Consider the following 26065-nt stretch of genomic DNA (forward strand, 5'->3'; position numbering starts at 1 on the left):
CTCTTCAAAAAGCAACTTTAAATAATGTGGAGAACAAAAGTTCTCTGAGTGTAAGTAGTTATAGTGTAACTAGAATTGGCCAGCATGAGACCACAACTAGGGCCCATCAAACAATGAAATTAAGTGTTTATATGTTTCCAAGTATTGGAAACAATTATGTAACCCTAGATGGGTTTGAAATTTCATACCAGGAAGGTTCAAGGCAATTGACCATAATTTCCCACTGCACTGAGTTTTCTATATTTCAGAATTGGAAGCTGTTTCTTCAGAAAAGCTAAAGCCAAATCTTTTTTAAAAGGTCGACTCTAATTCCACTTCAGCTGAGAGATTTTCTTCCCTAACTAAAGCGATCAAATTGCTCCAGAGTACCAAATGTATTTTTATCTTCTTATCTTAGACAAAAGCTCCCATGGAGACTGTACTCACAGCTTCCTTCTCAACAGAGGCCATGAAAGGCCTTCGCCCAAACAGAGAATTTTCTATCCATCTAAACCACTAATTTCAGGTGAAACACCGACCTGGATCACCTGGGCAGAGGGGTGGTGATACATCAGAGATCTGTGATGCATCACTAGGAGGACAAAATCGGGTCTCCGACCCAGTGTTCACCCCAATTCTACGTTGCCCACTCTAAGGACATTGTACATAGAGTTAGCCTGAGAAGGAGCATTAGATCAGAAAGATCTAGATTCGAATCCATGCTTCATTGGGCTTCCCTCATAGTTCAGTTGGTAAAGAATCCACCTGCAATGCAGGAGATGCCAGTTCAATTCCTGGGGCAGGAAGATCTGCTGGAGAAGGGATAGGCTACCCACTCCAGTATTCTTGGACTTCCATTGTGGCTCAGCCAGTAAAGAATACGCCTGCCATATGAAAGACTCTGGTTCGATTCCTGGGTTGGGAAGATCCCCTGAAGAAGGAAAAGGCTACCCACTCCAGTATTCTGGCCTGGAGAATTCCATGGACTATACAGTCCATGAGTCGAAAAGAGTTGGACAAGGCTGAGTGACTTTCACTTTCATTGAGAGATTTATGCAGAATCCCTCATATTTGGAAATCATCTGAATGTGGAAAGAGGCTCAGATGACAACAGATTCACGTTAGAATGGATATTGGAGAATCAGGCAGCATGACCATGACAATAAACATTCTGACAATGAGCATCCCAGAAGCACCACTAGGGCAGGAGGACTGAGAGCTGCATACAATTTAATAGGACTTGCCTGTTGGCTCAGACGGTATAGAATCTGCCTGTAATGGAGGACACATGGATTGCCTGGGTTCAATCCCTGGATTGGGAAGATCCCCTGGAGAAGGGAATGGCAATGCACTCCAGTATTCTTGCCTGGAGAATTCCATGGACAGAGGAGCCTGATGGGCTATAGTCCACGCAGGAGCCTCGTCTTCAGTTACCTGGGGGCAGGGGAAGGGATATCCACCCACATTCACTTACTGATAATGATTAGAAATGAATTTCCAATCAGTTGGGTGGAGACTCAGAGCTAGATGAATCTACTTTTTTTTTTTTAAACATTTCTCATATGCCTAAATTGGTGGGATAAGATAATTATCTATTACTTTTATTTTTGTTATCACTATTAGGTTAGTGGGGGCTTCCTCATGGCTCAGATGATAAAGAATCACCTGCAATGTGAGAGACCTGGGTTTGATTCCTGGGTTGGAAAAATCCTCTGGAGGAGGGCGTGGCAACCCACTCCAGTATTCTTGCCTGGAGAATCCCATGGACAGAAAATGCTGGCAGCTACAGTCCTTGGGTCCCAAGAGTTGGACACGACTGTGCGACTGAATACATTAAGTTAATATTTTGCAGGAGATGCTGCTTTTCTTGTGTCTCAACCTGTTGACTCACATAAGTATGTGTCCGTGGGTGGGGGAGCTTTCTCAGGCATCACCTCACTCCCCCAACCTGAACCTATTTGTTCAGGAGCAGCTGTCTCTGCCTGCGGCCCCACTGCTCAGACTCTGCCTTGTTTTCCACCCAGATTCTTTGGATCAAAATGACACCTGTGCTCAGTTACGGGTCCCCTATTGGCCCCCAGACACTGTCCCTTTAGCTCCACACTCTGCTCCCATCTAGGTTAGTCCCACCCATGCTGGTATATGGAAGTTTTAGCAGCCATAGATGACCAAGACTGTCCAGAGGAATCATCTAACTTGCCCACTCTGAACACCCAAATCTCAACTAAATTAATCTTGTAAGGTGAGTTCAGTACATTTTGAAAGCTTCTTTAATTGGAACTTTGTGTGCATGCATGCGCAGTCACTTCAGTTGTGTCTGACTCTTTGTGACCCCATGAACTGTAGCCCTTCAGGCTCCTCTGTCTGTGGGATTCTTTGAGGCAGTCCGAAATGTTGGAAAGGAATTTCCAGACACACAGCAGTTCAGACGGGCGTGAGTTTATTAAGAACAAAGAGCAGAGACAGTGAAGGCACTGAAAATGCTGTGGGCCAACCTCCTGATAGGCCAGGAGGTCTCCCAACTTTTATAGGAAGAATTGACAGTTTTCCTGAATTAAAAGCCAATTTTTATAGCTACAAGACAAAAAACAATTCCTGCTGGAAGGTTGGGGTTAGGTGATTGGTTAGGGCTCTATACAGTGTTTACTGGAGTGGACATTTTTGCCTAATTTGGGGTCAGGAAACTTGTTAGTGATGATCAGGGGGCGTTTGGCAACAGTTACAAAGGGTCTCAGTTAGCTTCGGAGGTGACCTTGGTTCTGGGCTCTGCTTCTGTGGCTGTGATAGGCCTTGAAACTGTGGCCTGGTGCAGGACTCAACAGGATTTTCCCAGCAAGAATACTGGAGTGGGTTGCCGTCCCCTCCTCCAGGGGATCTTCTTGACCCAGGGATCAAACTCAGGTCTCCTGCGTCTCCTGCACTGCAGACAGATTCTTTTCTGCTGAGCCACCAGGGAAGCCTAAAACTTTTGTATATAAGAAAAAGAAAAGTTCATTGAGAGTTGTTGATTCCATGTCTTGGAATAAGAAGTTTACTAAGTTAATTTAAGACAAGTATAAGCATTGTGGATAATGTCTGGGGTTTCTCACGGTGCTTCTAGCTCCTCGGCATCAAGGAAGCAATGAGAACCTTTAACCATGAGGGTGAGAGAACAATCTCTGTTATGGCTGACATGCATCTTTTTTCTCTTTCCTCTGGACCCTGAACTGCACACTCTCTGCTGTGTGGCTTGACTTTCTCATCCTTGTCCTTTTGCCTTAGATGCCATCTCAACGGGAGCCCCTCTTACCAAGTTCTCATCAACTGCACTTGGAGATACTCAAGTTCCTATCAAGTAGAATGTTGCCAGAAGCTCCATCTCCCTCTCCTGGGTCTTAAAATTCTGGTTGATGCTGTAATTGTGTTGATGCCACTCAACACATACATTTCACCAGGCGCCTTTTCCTTGCCTCTTTTTAAATTCTGGAGATGACTTTGTCTATTGGTTTCTTTGACTCATATCTGGTTTGGACTAGACAGTCTCAATTTCTTCCCATCTTCTGGACCATGACTTAAAGGGTTTCGGTGAGTGCTAAATGAGACCACATAAGGACTGTGTCTCACATACTGCCTGGCACATAATAGCTGCCATAAACTATAGCTACAATTATTATTATTGTTGTCTCATGTTTATGCCACTTTCCATGACCTAGCATACAAGAGCTACCTCTGCAAATAAACCTCAGTGATTTCCAAGAAAGGACCCCCAGTTTATTACCCTCTCCTTCTGGTCCTCTAAAGTAGAGTAAAAATGTCGAATGACTTCTGAAAACAAATGATGTGACATTTTTATCCTAAACAGTTATGGAAAGCTGCCTACTCTGTTGAGACAGTACCTTGGTGTGCACGCAAAGTCTATTTTCAAGTTCTTCTTTGATGCTGGGTCTTGACATTAAGCCAGCAGAGAAACTCCACAGGAAGTGGAACAATAAATAAAACATTGCAGAGGCAAGGAGAAAACATCCTGTGCTGATGGCATTCAGATTGTTAATGGAATTCTCGAGCACAATGGGGAAGCACCTGACTCAGAGGTTCTGGCACTCAGAACCCTCCGCCCAAGAAGCCTTGATCGTGGAAACTCAGGCCTATTCTCAAGGCATCCACTATGGCTCACCTCCTCCTGTGCTTCAGGACCCATGACCTCGTCCTTCCCTTTGAATCCTGGTTGCCTCACCACCACGATATAGCTCCTCACCCACACCCAGGTCTTTAGAGGTCATCCCTGAGGCGGGCTAACATCCAGACAGAGAAATCCATTCATGGATTCAGTTCAGTTCAGTTCAGTTCAGTCACTCAGTTGTGACCCCATGGACTACAGCATGCCAGGCCTCCCTGTCCATCACCAACTTCTGGAGGCTACTCAAACTCGTGTCCATCACATCGGCGATGCCATCCAACCATCTCATCCTCTGTCATCCCCTTCTCCTCTCGTCTTCAATCTTTCCCATCATCAGGATCTTTTCCAATGAGCCTGTTCTTCGCATCAGGTGGCCAAAGCATTGGAGTTTCAGCTTCAGCATCAGTCCTTCCAGTGAATATTTAGGACTGATTTCCTTTAGGATGGACTGGTTGGATCTCCTTCAAGGAGATTCATGGATTGACAGAAATCAGTTCCCTGAGCCCAAGCTATGCTGATCCAAGGTCACAGGTGAGGGAAGTCCCTAGAGGCTGATACATGCATTTTTTTCAAGCAGGTTTGTCCCCAAAGCCTGAGTAAACCATGTTTTTTCCACCCTCAAATCAGGAAATTGTAAAATAGCTTGTAATTATTAAACCATATTGTGTTGGAAATATAATACATGACATTTATTGAAAAGAATAAAATGTTATAAGATTAAATGAAAGCCTATGAAGTTGCCATCTTGGGTGGACAAAAGTGTTGAATATTAGCAATTTCAAATGGTCCAATCCAATGACTGCAGGTGATATTCACTGAGCTTGCATCATACACCGCACATGTGCTTTACAAGTGCACATCCTATGAGGGAGGGCCATTGTTGATCTCAGAGGGAGAGCAGTGAGCGGTCCTGAAGACAGATCTTAGTTCACTGCCCAGGAACTAAACCTGGGCATACCAGGTTAAAACTTTGCGTGCACACCAAGGTACTACCTCAACAAACTAGGCAGCTTTCCATAACTGTTTAGGATAAAAAATGTCACATCATTTGCTTTCGGAAGTCATTTGACATTTTTTACTCTACTTTAGAAGAACAGAAGGAGATGATAATAAACTGGGGGTCCTCTCTTGGAAATCACTGAAATACATTTGCAGAGGCAGCTCTTGTGTGCAAGTAATGAACATGAACTTGAGCAAACTCCAGGAGAAGGCGTGGGCCAGGGAGGCCTGGCATGCCATAGTCCACGGCGTCGCAGAGTCAGACACAGCTGGGCAACTGAACAACAGTAAGAGCAACCTGGATGAAAACCAAGAGTCCTAGCCACTAGACCGCCAGGGACTAGAGGCTGGAAGCAAAGTGGCCCTGGCTCTTGCTCCTGTTTGAAAGCAAGAATGTTCCAAGAGGCAAAAATCTGTAAAAACAGGTGCAACGTTTATTATTAAAGGCAGCACAATGTATGGGAGTGAAGCGTGTGTAGTTGCTCAGTCGTATCTGATTCTTTGTGATCCCATGGACTGTAGCCCGCCAGCCCCTCTGTCCATGGAATTCTCTAGGCAAGAATACTGGAGTGGGTTGCCTTTTCCTTCTCTAATTCAGCTCAGCAACCGGGCAGAGAACACACCTTGAGAAGAATGTGGGCGTCCTGAGTGAGGAGGAGCGCAGTAAGGAGGTGACGTAAATCACTTGTATAGGACAGTCCTTCCGGGTCTTTGTTTGTCTTTGGCCAATTGTCTTATATCTTTCTTCACACCTGACTGGTCCATGGATCCTCCGCAAGATGCGTGTGCAGCTGTTTGCTAAGATGGATCCGCCACAGAGGGCAATTGGTGAATGTCCACACTTATTATGGGGTGGGGCCCCCTCCCTTTGGGGGGCCCCCTCCCTACTTGGAAAACTCAGCAGTGGCCACAGGACTGGAAAAGGCCAGTTTTCATTCCAATCCCAAAGAAAGGCAATGCCAAAGAATGCTCAAACTACTGCACGATTTCACTCATCTCGCATGCTAGTAAAGTAATGCTCAAAATTCTCCAAGCCAGGCTTCAGCAATACATGAACCGTGAACTTCCAGATGTTCAAGCTGGTTTTAGAAAAGGCAGAGGAACCAGAGATCAAATTACCAACATCCGCTGGATCATCAAAAAAGCAAGAGAGTTCCAGAAAAACATCTATTTCTGCTTTATTGATTAAGCCAAAGCCTTTGACTGTGTACATCACAATAAACTATGGAAAATCCTGAAAGAGATGGGCATACCAGACCACCTGACCTGCCTCTTGAGAAACCTGTATGCAGGTCAGGAAGCGACAGTTAGAACTGGACATGGACCAACAGACTGGTTCCAAATAGGAAAAAGAGTACATCAAGGCTGTATATTGTCACCCTGCTTGTTTAACTTATATGCAGAGTACATCATGAGAAACACTGGGCTGGAAGAAGCACAAGCTGGAATCAAGATTGCCGGGAGAAATATCAATAACCTCAGATATGCAGATGACACCACCCTTATGGCAGAAAAGTGAAGAGGAACTAAAAAGTCTCTTGATGAAAGTGAAAGAGGAGAGTAAAAAAGCTGGCTTAAAGCTCAACATTCAGAAAACTAAGATCATGGCATCCGGTCCCATCACTTCATGGCAAATAGATGGGGAAACAGTGGAAACAGTGTCAGACTTTATTTTTTTGGGCTCCAAAATCACTGCAGATGGTGATTGCAGCCATGAAATTAAAAGATGCTTACTCCTTGGAAGGAAAGTTATGACCAACCTAGACAGCATATTAAAAAGCAGAGACATTACTTTGCCAAAAAAGGTCCGTCTGGTCAAGGCTATGGTTTTTCCAGTGGTCATGTATGGATGTGAGAGTTGGACTGTGAAGAAAGCTGAGCTCCGAAAAATTGACGCTTTTGAACTGTAGTGTTGGAGAAGACCCTTGAGAGTCCCTTGGACTGCAGGGAGATCCAACCAGTCCATCCTAAAGGAGATCGGTGCTAGATGTTCATTGGAAGGACTGATGCTGAAGCTGAAACTCCAATACTTTGGTCACCTCATGCGAAGAGTTGACTTATTGGAAAAGACACGGATGCTGGGAAGGATTGGGGGCAGGAGGAGAAGGGGACGGCAGAGGATGAGATGGCTGGATGGCACCACCGACTCGATGGACACGAGTTTGAGTAAACTCTGGGAGTTGGTGATGGACAGGGAGGCCTGGCATGCTGCAATTCATGGGGTCGCAAAGAGTCGGACATGGCTGAGCGACTGAACTAAACTGAACTGAACTCCCTTTTTGACCCCCAAGAAGCCTTCCTGAGCATGTGAAGACAGGGAAATCTTCCCTAACCTCAGGGGTGGGTATTTTATCTCTGCTTTAGCAGAGCTCAGCTTTTACCACTAGCTTTGTCTGTCCTTGGAGTGTCTGGGTGAGAACAAAGCTTGAATTTTACTCCCCTTGACAAATACCAGGTATCCGGCCCAGGGGCCACTGTGTCCTACCTCACTGTCTTTGTTTTGCAGCTGAGGAAACTGAGTCTCAGAGAGGTAAAGTAACTTGTCCAAAGTCAGGCAGTTAGTAATGTGCTCCTATTGGGTATAGACAATACGCTGAACCTCTTCTGCTTATCTGTGAATGCCTATATTTCCAGCCATCTTTTCCTCTGCCCTGTTTTCTATAAATACAGTTTTATTTATTTATTTGGTTGCACTGGATCTTTGTCGCTGTACAAGGGCTTCTCTAGTTGGGGCAAGTGGGGGCTACTCTTCACTGTGGTTCACGGGCTTCAGTACTGCTGGGCGGGCCTCAGTAGTTGCGGTTCTTGGGCTCTGGAGGGTGGGCTCAGCAGTTGTGGCATGTGGACCTCCTCGGCCTGTAGAATCTTCCTGGACCAGGGATCAAACTGCTTTGGCTGATCCTCAACCACTGGACCACCAGTGATGTCCTCCTCTCCCCTTTGGGATCTCTGTTCCCACAGCTGCCCCCTAGCTTTGGTCATGACCAATAATTGATTACAGTTCACATGATGCTCTCAGAACATCTGCCTCTTGCCCTGGACCACTACCTTCTGGGTTTACAGCACACTCACTCTAAGCATTCCGTTCCAATACTTTTTCAGACTTAAATTATCCAATCCCTGACTACTGATTTCCCCCCTTCTTCAGACTCTCTTATGTGTTCATCTCCCTCTTCAACCAGCTGAGAGTCTGTATCCATTTTCAACTATTCCCTTGCATTTCTCCTAATTCTCTTTCCCCCTTCACCCCTCAAAGTATGCAGACCTCCAAATCTGCTGATATCTGCATCACTTTTCAGAGAAGATGCTAATTCTGAGGATCCCCAGTGCCACAGATCCAATCAACAAGCAAGAGATTTAGCTCTGTTGCCAGGCTCCAAGAGAGACCAGCTCAGACATTCTGGAGAGATTTCCATACAAGCACTGAAATCAAATCAGAAGTTTCTAGTATTCTACAAAGAAAAGAGAGAAGAAACAAATGAAATATTCCTTCCATCTTATTTTGAAAAAGATCAAAGATGTAGAAAAGTTAAAAGAATGAAAGAAAGAAAGTGAAGTCACTCAGTCGTGTCTGACTCTTTGCGACTCCATGGAGTAGCCTACCAGGCTCTTCTTTCCATGGGATTGTCTAGGCAAGAGTACTGGAGTGGGTTGCCATTTCCTGATTTCCATAACAAGCACTGAAATCAAATCAGAAGTTTCTAATATTCTACAAAGAAAAGAGAGAAGAAACGAATGAAATATTCCTTCCATCTTATTTTGAAAAAGATCAAAGGTGTAGAAAAGTTAAAAGAATAGCACAACTAAAAAGAATATACCCTCATTTTGAAATGTACAGAAATATCGAATCACCATGTTGGGAAATAGGAATTAACTGGGTTGTAGGTCAATTATACTTCAAAAACAAGCAAACTCATAGAAAAAGAGAGCAGATTTGAGGTTACACAGGTGGGAGGGGGGAGGGGGGAATTGGAGGAAGGTGGTCAGAAGATATAAACTTACTTGTAAGATCAGTTAAGTACTAGGGTTATAATGTAGAACGTGGGAAAGATAATTAGCATTCTATGATACACATTATATATGAAACTTAAGAGAGTACATCCTAAGAGTTCTCATCACAAGGGAAAAGTATTTTTTTCTGTTGTTTTATTTTGTATATATATGATATAATGAAAGAAAGTGAAAATCACTCAGTCGTGCCTGACTCTTTGCGATTCCATGGACTATAGAGTCCATGGAACTCTCCAAGCCAGAATACTGGAGTGGGTAGATTTACCCTTCTCAAGGGGATCTTCCCAACCCAGGGATTGAACCCAGGTCTCCTGCATTGCAGGCAGATTCTTTACCAGCTGAGCCACAAACAGATGTTATTAAATTCATTGTGATCATCATTTTACAATGTATGCAACTCAAATCATTATGTTATACATCTTAAACTTAACCAGTGCTGTTTGTTAATTATATCTCAATAAAACTGGAAGAAAAAGAAAAGAACCAGATATACTCCTCCTAGTTTTATTAGTCCTTAATTTTGCCACATTTGCACACCCCCATGTGTGTGTATATATATGTAAATCCACACACACACCATACGTACATTTTGCCAATCCATTAGAAAGTAAGTTGCAGACATTGACACACATTTATGCAGACATACACATCTATGCTTATACACACTCCTAAGTGTGTGCACACATACGAAAGAATACCAGGCAGCATCTCTGACTCTCAGGGCTGGTGCTCAGCACAACCCTCAACGCCCACTTTCATGACTAACACCGTTCAGGCCACAGGAAAACAGAAACGTGTCTCCCTGTCTCTTGGCCCCTGTCATCAAAACAAAGGGTAAGAGTGTCCAGATGCTGGGAAGGCTTGTGGGTTGTGTCCCTGTTGATTTTGGAGACAGACCCGGTTTCTGACTGTGGGGAGGGTTTGTGTCCTTAAGTAAGAAGAAAGACAGATATATTGACTCAGATAGTAAGAATGCAATTTATTGCATGTGATGTATCATTTTTTTTAGAAGTACAAATCTCCATTTTCCTGCCTTATTTATGTTACCATATGTGTTTCTGGAGGAACTCACAAACTGGCAGAGTATTCCCAAATAGTTGCTAATGAAAGGTGAGGAACATTTTTCAATATTAAATAATTATATACTCTACACTTTTGTAATATAAGTCTAGACAAAACACACATGAAGCAGGAGATGGATTTTTCACTTTGCCATTTATACCAAAATTGCAAATGACTCTATATTGATTTAAATATTTAATAAGCTATAGCTAGATTTAGAAATAAATAATTCTGCTTTATTTTTGAAATTCTTATTTAAAGTTTATATTAATTTAAATTGTATTTTGCCACTTAATGAAAGGCAATTTTAAATATGCTAGAAGACGAACTCGTGATTTGAAAACATGGTTTTTAATTTCCCGGGCACTACATTTTTCATTTACACGTTAATAAAAGTATGTTCACAGTTTGTAAACTTTGAATTCATGGCATTTCATTGTTTAACACTTTAGCTCATTATGGCCAATAGAAATGTGCAATAATCCTGGTTATAGCAATATAATCAGTGATTTTGCTGATGTAAAAAAATAAATGAAGAAATAAAACTATATTTAAAATAAATACATAGCAATTTGGTGTGAATGCGCAATATACGATTTTCCCACTACTACTGCTCCCAGGTATAGGCTGTGCAGAGTGTGTCCCACAGGGGCAGCTGGGTTCCCGGGCCTGGTTTACACCTGCACCTGCTCCTCCGTCAGCTGAGAGCACAGTTTCTTAAGAACAGAACCCACATTTTATTCTTCTTCGTATCTGCCACGTCTGGCACATGGTTGTCAACAAATCAATAAAATGGAATTACATGAACTGGTTTTAGAAAGAAATATATATATATAGCAATTTAAGAATTTTGTGTTTATGTGTTGTATTACAACAGTTAAATATTGATGGTCCATTACCAAAACATCCGGACATGTGCTATAATAAATTATATATACTATATATATTATAAATATGTACATTATATTATATATTATATATGTAATAATATATAATATATAATAATATATTTTTATATTATAATTTTAAGATTAAAAGTTGGCAAAATAATTAAGAGAAAGCTGAATTTATATATACAATATATAAATTATATATATAATATATTTATATATATTTATAATATATCATAATATATAATAAAAATAATTTATAATATAATTACTATATAATTATAATTGCTATAATTATAATTATATAATATATATAATATATATGTTATTATATTATATATTATAGCTTTATTAATATAATATTATTATATAATATAACAAAATAATATAATATGTATTATATTATAATACTATATATTATATATTATGTTGCATTATATTATATATATATTATATATATATACATTATTATATCATTATACTATACATTATTGCTTTATTATATATTATTATATATTAATATATGACATAATCTATTCAATATGATGTGTTATATACTATATACACTATAATATATAATATATAGTAGATGTTATATATATTGTTTATAAATATATTATATAATCATTAATATTATATATTATTATATATTATATATGTGTATTATATATAATATATATATTATATTTTGTGATAATATGTTATATATACTATATATCTAATATGTAATATATTATAAATATGTATACATATATTGTATATGATATATGATGTTAACTATATTATATATTATAATATATACTATATATGATATAATAATGTTTATTTTAATATTATACATAATATACATAATGTATTATATATATTATATACATTATATACTATTATCTGTTATATATATTATATTATATATCATATCTATAATACATATTATTTACATATTATATAATTATATATTATATATTAAATATCATATATTTATGTTTATATTATAATATATATTATATATTATATTATTTAATATATAACATAATATATATATATAATATATTACATAATATTATTTTATATAATATGTATATTACATATTATGTATATATACATATCATGTATATTTATATAATATAATATATATTTATATACAATTATATTATATATAATATGTATTATATAATATAAAGTATACATAATATATTATAATATATTATACATATTATATATAATATATTATTATATTATATTATTATTAATATTATTATATATTGTTATATTTATAATATATAATATGTAGTTTATATATATTATATATAAATTCAGAGCTCTCTTAATTATTTTGCCAACTTTTAATTATAAAATTATAACCCTACAGACTATTTATTTGCTACTGTACAGGTATATTTGAAAAGGTAGGATAGACTATGTATGATTTACTGGTTCATTAGTTTTGTTTACAACTTTTTAATGCTTAGGCACATGGTGTGTGGGCTTCTAGTTATGCTCTGATCCCAGGGCCTCTATTTATAGTCTCACTCTAGGTTCTGCGAATGTCAGGGCAGACCTTCACACACAGACCTTGATACACATGCACTAATCTCATTTATATAAAGTGAACCGAAAGTCACTCAGTTGTGTCTGACTCTGCGATCCCATGGATACCATCCGTGGAGTTTTCTAGGCCAGAATACTGGAGTGGGTAGCCTTTCCCTTCTCCAGGGGATCTTCCCAACCCAGGGATCACAACCCGGGTCTCCCGCATTGCAGGCGGATTCTTTACCAGCTGAGCCACAAGGGAAGCCCAGTTTATATTACATAAGCTGTGCATAAAAGAACAGAGGAACATTAGGAAGCCAAAATTCAAATTAGTTTTAACAATATTCTCCATGACACTGTAGAAAAACTTGGAAGGCAAAGTGGTTTAATAATTAATAAACTATTAATTTAATGTAATGCATTTATAAAACCAAGCAGTCTAACAGATACTATGAAAGCAGTTGATAAAGTTTAATATTTATTATCAATTTCAATTTCTGCTATATTTTGGAAAACTAGGAAGAGTCGAACATCTAACTTCATCTCACATTTGATGGTCAAGTATACCAGATGTTGCCATTAAATTGGGACAAGAAAAGGAGGCCAGGGGGTATTTTTATTAGTTCACATTGTTCTTTAATTTCCACCCGATGCAATTCTGAATGAAGTAAAACTAAACAGATATAATTTCTGGAGGAAGAGATGAAATCAAATTATTTTTAGATCATCTGATATATCAAGAAAACCCAAGGGAATCATCTGAAAAGCTATTAAAAAGAAATGAGAGTTCAATAATATAGCCAAATCTATGATAAAAATGCCAAAGTTAATAACTTTTTTAATATACCAGCAATAACAGATGAGAGGACATAAAGAGAAAAAGAGATTCCCTCTACAATAACAATAAAAAACATAAAATCTCTAAGAACGACTCTAAAAAGATAATGGAAGAATCTCCATGAAGAAAAATATGAAGCTTTGCTGAGGGTCGTAAAAGAAGACTTAAGAAAATCAAGAGAACATGTCTCTGAACAAGAAGATAAGATGGGGAAAAGATGCCAATTTATCCCAAATTAAATAAAGATTTAATGCAATAACAGTCAAACCAACAGGAGGTTTTCATAATTTGACAGTGGTAGATATAAAATGACTCTTTAAAAAAATTAGAGTACTTGATAGAATTCTTTCAAACAAAAGGGAAACACAGTCATTAAGCTTCCAGTTACTAAAAAGTATTGTCAATCTACATTAATTAAAAGAGTGTGTACTGGTGCGACTACAGATCCATCCGAGGAAAAACAAAAGCCCATTTGTTTCTTTAGTACCTTAGTGATCTTGTCCCAACCCTCTTCCCCAATTCCAGTTGATTTTAACCTGTGACACCCATTCTCAGCACCAATTCAGCAAAAGTACAATCTACATATGTCTCCAAGATGCTCCTTGATTTGTAACTTTTTATTTTAAAAACTATATATTTGGAAAATGTAAAACTATTCATCTTTATATGGTACACACATTGGCTAAAAAATCCTCCCCAGTGTAACCTCTGGTAACTGTAACACTGAAGTGGGGAGAAAGAGGCACTTTTCAGCCAATGTTGTTGGGATAATGTGGTAACTATGGTGACAAACTGTTCTAGGGATTCTCAAAGCAAGCATACTGAAGTGGTTTGCCATTCCCTTCTCTAGCCTCTTAAAGAAAGTGAAAGAGGAGAGTGAAAAAGCTGGCTTAAAACTCAACCTTCAAAAACTAAGATTATGGCATCCAGTCCCATCACTTCATGGCAAATAGATGGGGAAACAATGGAAACAGTGACAGACTTTATTTTCTTGGGCTCCAAAATCACTGCAGATGGTGACTTCAGCCATGAAATTAACAGACACTTGCTCCTTGGAAGAAAAGCTATGACAAACCTAGACAGCATATTAGAAAACAGAGACATTACTTTGTCAACAAAGGTCTGTCTAGACAAAGCTATGGTTTTTCCAGTAGTCATGTATGGATGTGAGTTGGACCATAAACAAAGCTGAGCACTGAAGAAATGGTGCTTTTGAAGCGTGGTGTTGAAGAAGACTCTTGAGAGTTCCTAGGACTGCAGGAAGATCCAACCAGTTCATCTTAATGGAAATCAGTCCTGAATATTCATTGGAAGGGCTGATGCTGAAGCTGAAGCTCCAATACTTTGGCCACCTGATGCAAAGAACTGAATCACTGGAAAAGACCCTGATGCTGGGAAAGATTGAAGGCAGGAGGAGAAGGGAACGACAGAGGATGAGATGGTTGGATGGCATCACCGACTCAATGGACATGAGTTTGAGCAAGTTCTGGGAGTTGGTGATGGACAGGGAAGCTTGGAATGCTGCAGTCCATGGGGTGGCAAAGAGTCAGACATGACTAAGCAAGTGAATTGAAATGCTGCTGACAAAATTATCTGGGACTGCTTCTTCATTCTCTATGTAAATATATTTCAAATGAAGCAACAATTTAAATGAAAAAAATGAAATTTTAAAAAATATATTAAAGCAAATATAGGAAAATTTGTTTGTATTTATGGAATATATCTCTGTGTGTATGTGTGTGTTTTCTCATAGGCATGATCCTAAATCCAAATGCCGAAAAAGGATATATGATGGATTTGAGTATGTAAAATGTCTACACTCAACATAGCAAAGGGACCCTGAAATTTCAGCTGGCTGAACTCCATACCAAGGAGATGGAGAACCAATAAAAGGGTCTCTAATTCATGGCTTTTGCAAAGCAGTTGGCTTCCTGGCTGCAAAACCTATGTGGTTAAGTTTTTGAAGCCATCTACCTTATGCGCTCCATGCCACAGGGATAAGCATTTTGCCAAAAGACATGCAGTTTTCACTCCACACTCAAGGATAATACACTCAAGACCTCACTATGGTGGGACACATCTTATTCTTGAAAAAAAAAAGACAAATCTCTTCTCCTTTTTATTAGCAGTTTTGAATGTTCGATTTTGCCCCATCATGGGATCAAAGGTACTGAAGTGAATAACTGCAAGTAGAAAAATAGGGGTCAGAAATCAAATATTGACAGTTTTTCCATTCTCATTGTATGTGAATTTCCGATAGAAGTGCAGGGACATAGAGCAATAATGCAGGTCAGGATGTTTCAGCAAAAGAGTTTGAACAGTTCAACTTATTGTAAATAAATCTGTTAACATTTTCTGGACAACCCAGAATTGGAACTTAAAAAACAAAAAAAGACAAGTGTTTTTTTTTTTCCCTAATAGCAAACAAGTAGTGTTTGTATGTTTGTACTGTTCTTATCATGCAGAAAATTCCATCTTTTCCTATTTCTGAGTTGACCTGCATGCTGCAAATTTTAATATTGTCTGTCTTCTGTGCTATTCCTATGATTTTGCTATTAAAATACATTAAACAATTTTTTAAAAGAAAGTAGATCTATGACAACTGATAAAAAATAATAAATTGCTGCATGAAAAGAAAGATGCAGAATAGTGTATGTAATGTGCTTCTATATTTTTTTTCATTTATTTTTATTAGTTGGAGGCTAATTACTTCACAACATTTCAGTGGGTTTTGTCATACATTGACATGAATCAGCCATGGAGTTACATGTATTCCCCATCCCGATCCCCCCTCCCACCTCCCTCTCCACCTGATTCCTCTGGGTCTTCCCAGTGCACCAGGCCTGAGCACTTGTCTCATGCATCCATATTTTTAATACACATAATATTTTTAAAGAGATAACATGCTACAAGAAAACTACAGGCCAATATCACTGATGAACATAGATGCAAAAATCCTTAACAAAATTCTAGCAAACAGAATCCAACAACATATTAAAAAAATCATACACCATGACCAAGTGGGCTTTATTCCGGGAATTCAAGGATTCTTTAATATCCACAAATCAATCAATGTAATACACCACATTAACAAATTGAAAGATAAAAACCATATGATTATCTCAATAGATGCAGAGAAAGCCTTTGACAAAATTCAACACTCATTTATGATTAAAACTCTCCAGAAAGCAGGAATAGAACGAACATACCTCAACATAATAAAAGCTATATATGACAAACCCACAGCAAGCATCACCCTCAATGGTGAAAAATTGAAAGCATTTCCCCTGAAATTGGGAACAAGACAAGGGTGCCCACTCTCACCACTATTCAACATAGTGTTGGAAGTTTTGGCCACAGCAATCAGAGCAGAAAAAGAAGTAAAAGGAATCCAGATAGGAAAAGAAGAAATGAAACTCTCACTGTTTGTAGATGACATGATCCTCTACATAGAAAACCCTAAAGACTCTTCCAGAAAATTACTAGAGCTAATCAATGAATATAGTAAAGTTGCAGGATATAAAATTAACACAGAGAAATCCCTTGCATTCCTATATACTAACAATGAAAAAACAGAAAGAGAAATTAAGGAAACAATACCATTCACCATTGCAACAAAAAGAATAAAATACTTAGGAGTATATCTACCTAAAGAAACAAAAGACCTATACATAGAAAACTATAAAACACTGATGAAAGAAATCAAAGAGGACACAAACAGATGGAAAAATATACCGTGTTCATGGATTGGAAGAATCAATATTGTCAAAATGATTATTCTACCCAAAGCAATCTATAGATTCAATGTAATCCCTATCAAGCTACCAACGGTATTTTTCACAGAACTAGAACAAATAATTTCACAATTTGTATGGAAATACAAAAAACCTCGAATAGCCAAAGTAATCTTGAGAAAGAAGAATGGAACTGGAGGAATCAACCTGCCTGACTTCAGACTCTACTACAAAGCCACAGTCATCAAGACAGTATGGTACTGGCACAAAGACAGAAATATAGATCAATGGAACAGAATAGAAAGCCCAGAGATAAATCCACGAACCTATGGACACCTTATCTTTGACAAAGGAGGCAAGGATATACAATGGAAAAAAGACAACCTCTTTAACAAGTGGTGCTGGGAAAACTGGTAAAAGAATGAAACTAGAACACTTTCTAACACCATACACAAAAATAAACTCAAAATTGATTAAAGAGCTAAATGTAAGACCAGTAACTATAAAAATCCTAGAGAAGAACATAGGCAAAACACTCTCCGACATCAATCACAGCAGGATCCTCTATGACCCACCTCCCAGAATATTGGAAATAAAAGCAAAAATAAACAAATGGGACCTAATGAAACTTAAAAGCTTTTGCACAACAAAGGAAACTATAAGTAAGGTGAAAATACAGCCCTCAGATTGGGAGAAAATAATAGCAAACAAAGCAACAGACAAAGGATTAATCTCAAAAATATACAAGCAACTACTGCAGCTCAATTCCAGAAAAATAAATGACCCAATCAAAAAATGGGCCAAAGAACTAAACAGACATTTCTCCAAAGAAGACATACAGATGGCTAACAAACACATGAAAAGATGCTCAACATCACTCATTATCAGAGAAATGCAAATCAAAACCACAATGAGGTACCATTACACGCCAGTCAGGATGGCTGCTATCCAAAAGTCTACAAACAATAAATGCTGGAGAGGGTGTGGAGAAAAGGGAACCCTCTTACACTGTTGGTGGGAATGCAAACTAGTACAGCCACTATGGAAAACAGTGTGGAGATTTCTTAAAAAACTGGAAATAGAACTGCCATATGACCCAGCAATACCACTTCTGGGCATACACACTGAGGAAACCAGATCTGAAAGAGACACGTGCACCCCAGTGTTCATCGCAGCACTGTTTATAATAGCCAGGACATGGAAGCAACCTAGATGCCCATCAGCAGACAAATGGATAAGGAAGCTGTGGTACATATACACAATGGAATATTACTCAGCTGTTAAAAAGAATTCATTTGAATCAGTCCTAATGAGATGGATGAAACTGGAGCCCATTATACAGAGTGAAGTAAGCCAGAAAGATAAAGACCAATACAGCATACTAACACATATATATGGAATTTAGAAAGATGGTAATGATAACCCTATATGCAAAACAGAAAAAGAGACACAGAAGTACAGAACAGACTTTTGAACTCTATGGGAGAAGGCGAGGGTGGGATGTTTCAAAAGAACAGCATGTATATTATCTATAGTGAAACAGATCACCAGCCCAGGTGGGATGCATGAGACAAGTGCTCGGGCCTGGTGCAATGGGAAGACCCAGAGGAATCGGGTGGAGAGGGAGGTGGGAGGGGGGATCGGGATGGGGAATACATGTAACTCCATGGCTGATTCATGTCAATGTATGACAAAACCCACTGAAATGTTGTGAAGTAATTAGCCTCCAACTAATAAAAAAATAATAATAATAAAAGAAAAAAAAGAAAAAAAGAGGAGAGATAACATGGACTTCCTTGTCTGTCCAGTGGTTAAGACTCTGCACTTCCACTGGAGGGACCGCAGGTTCAATCACTGGTCGAGGCACTGAGATAGATTTGCTCATGCCGCTGCATACGATTTAAAAAAATTTTTTTAATAAAAATATATCAAAAAAACTGACAATAGTTGTTAAAATAATGACTCTGAGTAGGGGGCTGGGAGGAGGTTCAGGGGAGGAGAGTAGTTGAAACATACTTGATGGTGACATGCCTGTTCATGTCAGCTGGGACCTGTTGAATTGCTTACTGCGTATTAACTACTCAAATAAATACATCTGAAAGGTCTTTCCACTCTGAGATAAGATAAATAATCATTTATATTTCCTTGTGGCCTTTTACATTTTTTCACTTGTTTTTATATTTAGGTCTCCAATTCAGCCCAGATTTATCTTGGGAACTAGTACAAGAGTTTGCTTTTCCAACTCTGTGCCCTGGGGTGCTATGGAGTTACAGCCTGGGGGCAGGCGGGGGTGGGCTTCCAGGCAGGCTGGAAGGAGAAGGGGCAGCTCAACCTCACCTTCATCTGGATTACAAATCAGGACCCCACCTAGATGCTGCAGTGTGCTTGTATGCGGGGAGAGGAGCTGTTAGCAGTTGGAAATAAGGGTCTGGAATGCAGAGGAGGGGTCAAGCCTGGCAGTGCAGTTCAGTAATTTCAGACAAAAAAGATGTCAATATTCTTGTAGTCATGTTATCTGAGAAAGCAGAAAGAGAAAGAGAGAAAGGAAGGAAGGAAGGAAGATGAAGGAAGAGAGGAAAAAAGAAAAAAGTAAATCATCAACTTAAAATTTTTTTATCTAATTTATTTTTTATTGAAGAAGTATAATTAATTTACAATGTTGTGTTACTTTCAGGTGTAGAGAAAAATGATTCATATATATATATTCTTTTTCAGATTCTCTTCCATCATAGACGATTACAAGATGTTGATTATGGTTCCCTGTGCTACACACTAGGTCCTTGTTGGTTATCTATTTCATATATAGTAGTCCATATCTCTTAATCCCATACTCCTAATTTATCCCTCCCCTCCCCCTTACCCATTTGGTAACCATAAATTGCTTTCTATGTCTATGAGTTTATTTCTGTTTTATAAATAAATTCAATTGTATCATTTTTTTAGATCCCACATACAAGCAATTATCATACACTGTCAAATTTTGGAAATCTGACTTACTCTTAAGGAGAAACAAAAGGGAAAGTATCACACACCTTTTAGACGGTCACACATGCAGTAGCGTTGGGTCTAGAGGACATGCATGTGACCAGGAAATCACACCTAGGACACTGGGTGGGATACTCATGGTAGGAAGACTGAATTCCAGGGCCATGGAGCCTGATGACCCAAGGAAGCTGAAAATCCACTGGGCTTGGGGTAGCTTGTTCCTTCACTCTTCGGTCTTGCCTGGAAACTTACCATGTGCCATGAACGTCCCAGGAGCTGGGAATAGTGCAGGGAGCAAACAGCCAAATTCTCGCCTTGATCGTGTTTCCATTCTAGTTAGGAGACAAGTAGCAACAGCAGTGTAAATGTGAGGCGTGTAGCGTCCGGGTGGAGATGAGCCCTGACGGTCACTGTAGCGCGGAGCTGATGGGAGGATGGAGCGGTCGGGGTGGGAGGGGGTGCTAGAGACGGTCTCATTGGGAAAGCCACATTGGAGCCAAGACCTGGGGGTGCTCTGGAGAACCTGGGACAGATGGGTCAGGCAGCGGCAAACATGGCCATGTACCCTATGCCAGTGTACCCGGCAAGCTTGGGGGGAAGCAAGGACAGATATTCAGAGAGGAAGCCTGGGCTGTTTCACTACAGGTGAGCTCTCTCTGCAGGGACTGGGGCTGGACTGGATGGGACACATGACCTCCAGAATTGGGACTCGCATTTTGATAAGGACAATTCAACGTCCGAGGCATTCTGGGAGTGCCCACAAATGTAACATGACTTTGGCTAAAGGTCTGGGGGGGGCAGAGCCCTAAGCAGATATGATTATTATCTTGTGGCTCCCTCTTAAAGCCAAAAGCCCATCTCTGCTGGGAAGATTTGTTTCCTAGAACCTTTGTGTGTGTGTATATGTGTGTGTGTGTGTGTGTGTGTGTGTTAGTTGCTCAATCTTGTCCTACTCTTTGCAACCCCATGGACTGTAGCCCGCCAGGCTCCTCTGTCCAGGGGGATTCTCCAGGCAAGAATACTGGAGTGGGTTGCCATGCCTTTCTCCAGGAGATCTTCCCCATCCAGGGATCGAACCCAGGTCTCCCACATTGCAGGCGGACTCTTTACCATCTGAGCCACCAGGGACACCCTCCTAGAATCTTGTGAGTGAAAGCCACTCAGTCGTGTCTGACTCTTTGCTACACCATGGACTGTAGCCCACCAGGCTCTGCTTCTCATGGGGATTCTCCAGGCAAGAACACTGGAGTGGGTTGCCATGCCCTCCTCCAGGGGGTCTTCCTGACCCAGGGATTGAACCCAGGTCTCCTGCATTGCAGGCGGATTCTTTACCAACTGAGCCACCAGGGAAGCCCAAGAATACTGGAGTGGGTAGCCTGTCCCTTCTCCAGGGGATCTTCCTGACCCAGGAATCGAACCACGGTCTCTTGCATTGCAGGTGGATTCTTTACCAGCTGAGCTATCAGGGAAGCCCAGCTCTAGAACTAGAAGCCCAGAACTAGAACAATAGTTTGCCAAAAACGTCAATTTCCTAAATGTGCTGATCCTTAAGTTTGGGGAAGTCCAAGCTTGAAGGGCAATATAGGATTAAATTAAAACACACACACACACACACACACACACACACACACACACACACACACACACACACACCCCAAGTAGGTCAGATCTAGCTCTGAAGGGAATTGGAGAATATGGGTGTCCTGTAGCCAGAGGCAAAGCTCTGAGAACAGCCGTGAGCAGAGCCATGAGGCTGTCTGGGGGTGGTCACTGTCACAGGAGGAGTGAGCCCCCAGCCCCACCAGAAGAACTTTCCAGTCTGTCTCCCCATGGGGCCAGAAGGGCAGGGTGGGTTCAGGTCCTCCTCGGGTGAGAAAACACCTCTCAGCACCTTTGTGTTTCTTGCCCCTTCCTGGGGTGGGACCATCACTGTCAAGACGACACATGGTTCTCCAGTCTCTCTTCTCTGCTGAGATGCCTTCAAAACACACTGCACATCAGGGCGGGACCACGGGATGCAGGCTGAGCCCCCTCTAGGCAGCAGCAGGCTGTGATGCCCTGGATAAGAGGGCAGACAGAACCGGCTCTGCCACGCACCTGCCATCGGACCCCAACACTCAGGTGAGGCCAAGGGGCATCAGTACTAAACCTCTCAGGGCTCCTGTCTTCTCACCTATGAATCAGGGACCAGGTGTCCCCCTCGTCAGACTGGGGATTCATCAGTGTCCTTTTGCTTTTTTTTTTTTTTTCTATTTATTTTTATTAGTTGGAGGCTAATTACTTTACAATATTGTAGTGGTTTTTGCCATACATTGACATGAATCAGCCATGGAGTTACATGTATTCCCCATCCCGATCCCCCCTCCCACCTCCCTCTCCACCCGATCCCTCTGGGTCTTCCCAGTGCACCAGCCCCGAGCACTTATCTCATGCATCCAACCTGGGCTGGTGATCTGTTTCACCCTTGATAATATATGTGTTTCGATGCTGTTCTCTCAAAACATCCCACCCTTGCCTCTCCCACAGAGTCCAAAAGTCTGTTCTGTACATCTGTGTCTCTTTTTCTGTTTTGCATATAGGGTTATCGTTACCATCTTTCTAAATTCCATATATATGCATTAGTATACTGTATTCGATAAAGACCTTTTGCTTTTTTTAATTTCTGTTTGATATCGGAGCATGGTTGACTTACAATGCTGTGTCAGTTTCAGGTGTATGGCCAAGTGATTCAGTTATACATGTGCATGTATCCTTTTTCAAATTCTTTTCCCATTTAGGTTATTACAGAATATAATGAAAGTGAAACTGAAAGTCGCTCAGTCATGTCTGACTCTTTGTGACCCCATGGACTATACAGTCCATGGAATTCTCCAGGCCAGAATACTGGAGTGGGTAGCCCTTCCCCTCTCCAGGGGATCTTCCCAACCCAGGGATCAAACCCAGGTCTCCCTCATTGCAGGCAGATTCTTTACCAGCTGAGCCACTAGGAAGCCCCAGAATACTGGAGTGGGTAGCCTATCACTCCTCCAGTGGATCTTCCCAACCCAGGAATCAAACCGGGGTCTCCTGCATTGCAGGCAGATTCTTTACCAACTGAAGCCTAATGGAATGCCATATACTGGCTTCTGGAACCACCCCATAAGCGTTTGCCACCATAGACCCAAGTTCCGTGGCCCAGCCCCGCAGTGAGGCTTGAGGGAGATGGAATCACAGAGGGGAAGGAAGGGCAGACAGGTCGGGCTGGGGGAGACCCAGGTGCCTTCTTCTCCTTCCTTTTATATAAACACTGTCACTTGCCATTAAAAGTGAAGACGACGTTGATTGGAGAAACTGCCTGACAGCTCAGTGGAAAGCACTCTCAGCTCATTACGCAAATATCCAAGGCCTCACTTTTAATTACTCACTTACTGCCGGATTAACTCCCAGTCCCCGCCAACAGCACGGCCTTCCTCCCGGGGAGGTCAGGATAAATCAAGAGGAAACCAGATGAGGCTGAACCTGTCACCCACCCCCTGACTCTGGGAGGTAAATGTTTAGCTGGGAAGGCAGGGTCACCACACACTCAAGAGGCATCACTCAGCTGGGAAACAGCCCCGCTTCCTGTTGGCATATTTTAACTTTGGTTTTAGTCTCAAGTCTTATCTAGGTGGGGGAAGACCTCCTGGAATTCTCTTTTCTTGGGGGAATGGAAAGAAAAGCAGCCTGGTGAAGGTGGGTTCACTTAGAAACCTCAGACCAAGTAAGGGCTTCCAGATGCCTCTGCAGAGGGCAGCATGAACCTCAGTGATGCGGACTTTGTCATTCATTCCATCTCCTCGCACACGTACCAGGGGTGTCGACTTCATGCCAGCTCCACATGTGGGAGTCAGAGATAGAAAGGAGGGCCACAGCCTCAGAGACTTGGTCCAAGGAAAAGACGGACAGGAAAATGAATGCGAGCAATTGGCTTCTGTGGATGCTGAGATGGAGGTGTGCATGGGTACCACACAGCACAATGGAGGGGCAGGAGAGGAGGCAGAAGAAGCTTGGTGCAGGGGAGCTGGGTCAAAAATGACCAGGGATCAAGGACGAGGAGGAGCCACGAGAGGCAGCGGGGCAGCAGAGTGTGAGAGGGTTCACGGGACTGGAAAGGGGCTGGTGTGGAGATGGCAGGCACGTGTGCTGCTCCTTACCCTCCCAGGACCTCTGAGCTCTCTTCCTGTACTGAAGAGTCACCCTCTTAAAAGTCCTAGCCTTCCCAAGGTGCATGCATGCTCAGCCGCGTCAGTCAGGTCTGACTCTTTGCTACCCTTTGAACTGTAGCCCACCAGGCTCCTCCGTCCATGGGATTTTCCAGGCAAGAATACTGGAATGGGTTGCCATGCCCTCCTCCAGGGCATCTTCCTGACCCAGGGGATCTTCCTGACCCAGGGATCCACCTGCATTGCAGGTGGATTCTTTACGGCTGAACCACCAGGAATTGAATCTCCATCTCCTGCATTGCAGGTAGATTCTTCATGGCTGAGCCACCAGGAAAGCCCAGGCTTCCCAAGGCAGAACCTGGCGATGCTTTTTCCCAGCATCCCTTGCAGCTAGGGCACAGCCATGTGACCTTGAATCCACCAATCAGACACAGCCATGGGAGACTTGATGGAACCAGAGGGATGCCTTGTAGGCTGGCCTTGCAGACTACTGAGGGTGGTGAGACACAGCGCCCCACATCGGCAGCACCAGCTTCCTGTCTGTTCAGCGGCAGTGGCACGGGCTTCTCTACTGGAGTGGAGCCATTGCTTCTGCTCGTGAGCCTCCAAGCCTGCACTCCAGGCTTTCCTGGAGCCGTGGAGGGTTTCCATCGTCCTTTTACAGCCTCCTTTTTGCTTCAAACTTACTCAAGGAGTTCTGCTGCTTTTAACCAAGCATTCTGATGGGTAGAACCCAGTGTCTTTCCACTGGGTATGGCAGAGACCTTAGAATTGGAAAAGCTTCCTCAAAGCTTGGGCAGATGCAGGGGCTTCTGTATCACCCTCACCCCCCACCCCATTGCTCTACCCTCCTCTCTTTCATACACTGCTCTTCCAAATGAAGGTTGTCTTCATAAAATAATAACAGTAGTAAGAGTACCTAACATTTATGGAGCACTTGCTATCCACTTGCTGTCCTTACTGTCCACTATGTGGCAGACTGTATTTCCCAAGATGGTCTAACAGACTCTCATGTCTCACATGCTTTTGTTATAACACAACCTTGACAGCCTTCCTTCTGCACCAAGAAGTCTCTTCTCCAAGCCCTTGAGACCCCAGCCCATAGTCAACATCTCCTGCCAGACAGATGAGAGAGGAAGCCTGGAGATGGTTACAGACCCAGCCACCATCTGCCTAAAACCAAGTGAGAGACCCAAGTAACTACTCAGCTAAGCTCTGTGAGTCCCCAGAAATGTGAAAAACATTAATAAAGTCATCATTTTAAGCTGCTAGGGTTTGGGGTGTTCTATCATTGCAGCAATAGATAACTGGAACATGCTGTTTAGTCTTCACCACAGTCTGTGGAGTAAGTGCTGTTATTATCTATTATTGTTACTGTTCTCCTCGCTTTTATCGATGAAGTCTCAGAAGCACAGAGAGGCTGAGCAACTTGCTCAGTGACACACAGGGGACAGAGCTAAGATTCGCACATGGACTGTCCGGCTTTAGAGTCAGTACAGGTTGCTACTACGGTGTGCTGACTTTCTTGCAAAGTCCCGCTGTGAACAACAGAGTCACTGAAGGATTTTTAGGGGGGGAAGCGGACAGGGGCAGTCATGGTCATATTTGTGTTTGAGAAAGATTACGGACAGTGATGGGGAGAAGGGATTGAAGGTGGGGGTCAGGACAAGACTGGAAAACAAAGAGGCTCTCTCAGCCCC

The sequence above is a fragment of the Cervus elaphus genome, chromosome 13, assembly GCF_910594005.1.
Source record: "Cervus elaphus chromosome 13, mCerEla1.1, whole genome shotgun sequence".
Lineage (NCBI taxonomy): Eukaryota > Metazoa > Chordata > Mammalia > Artiodactyla > Cervidae > Cervus > Cervus elaphus.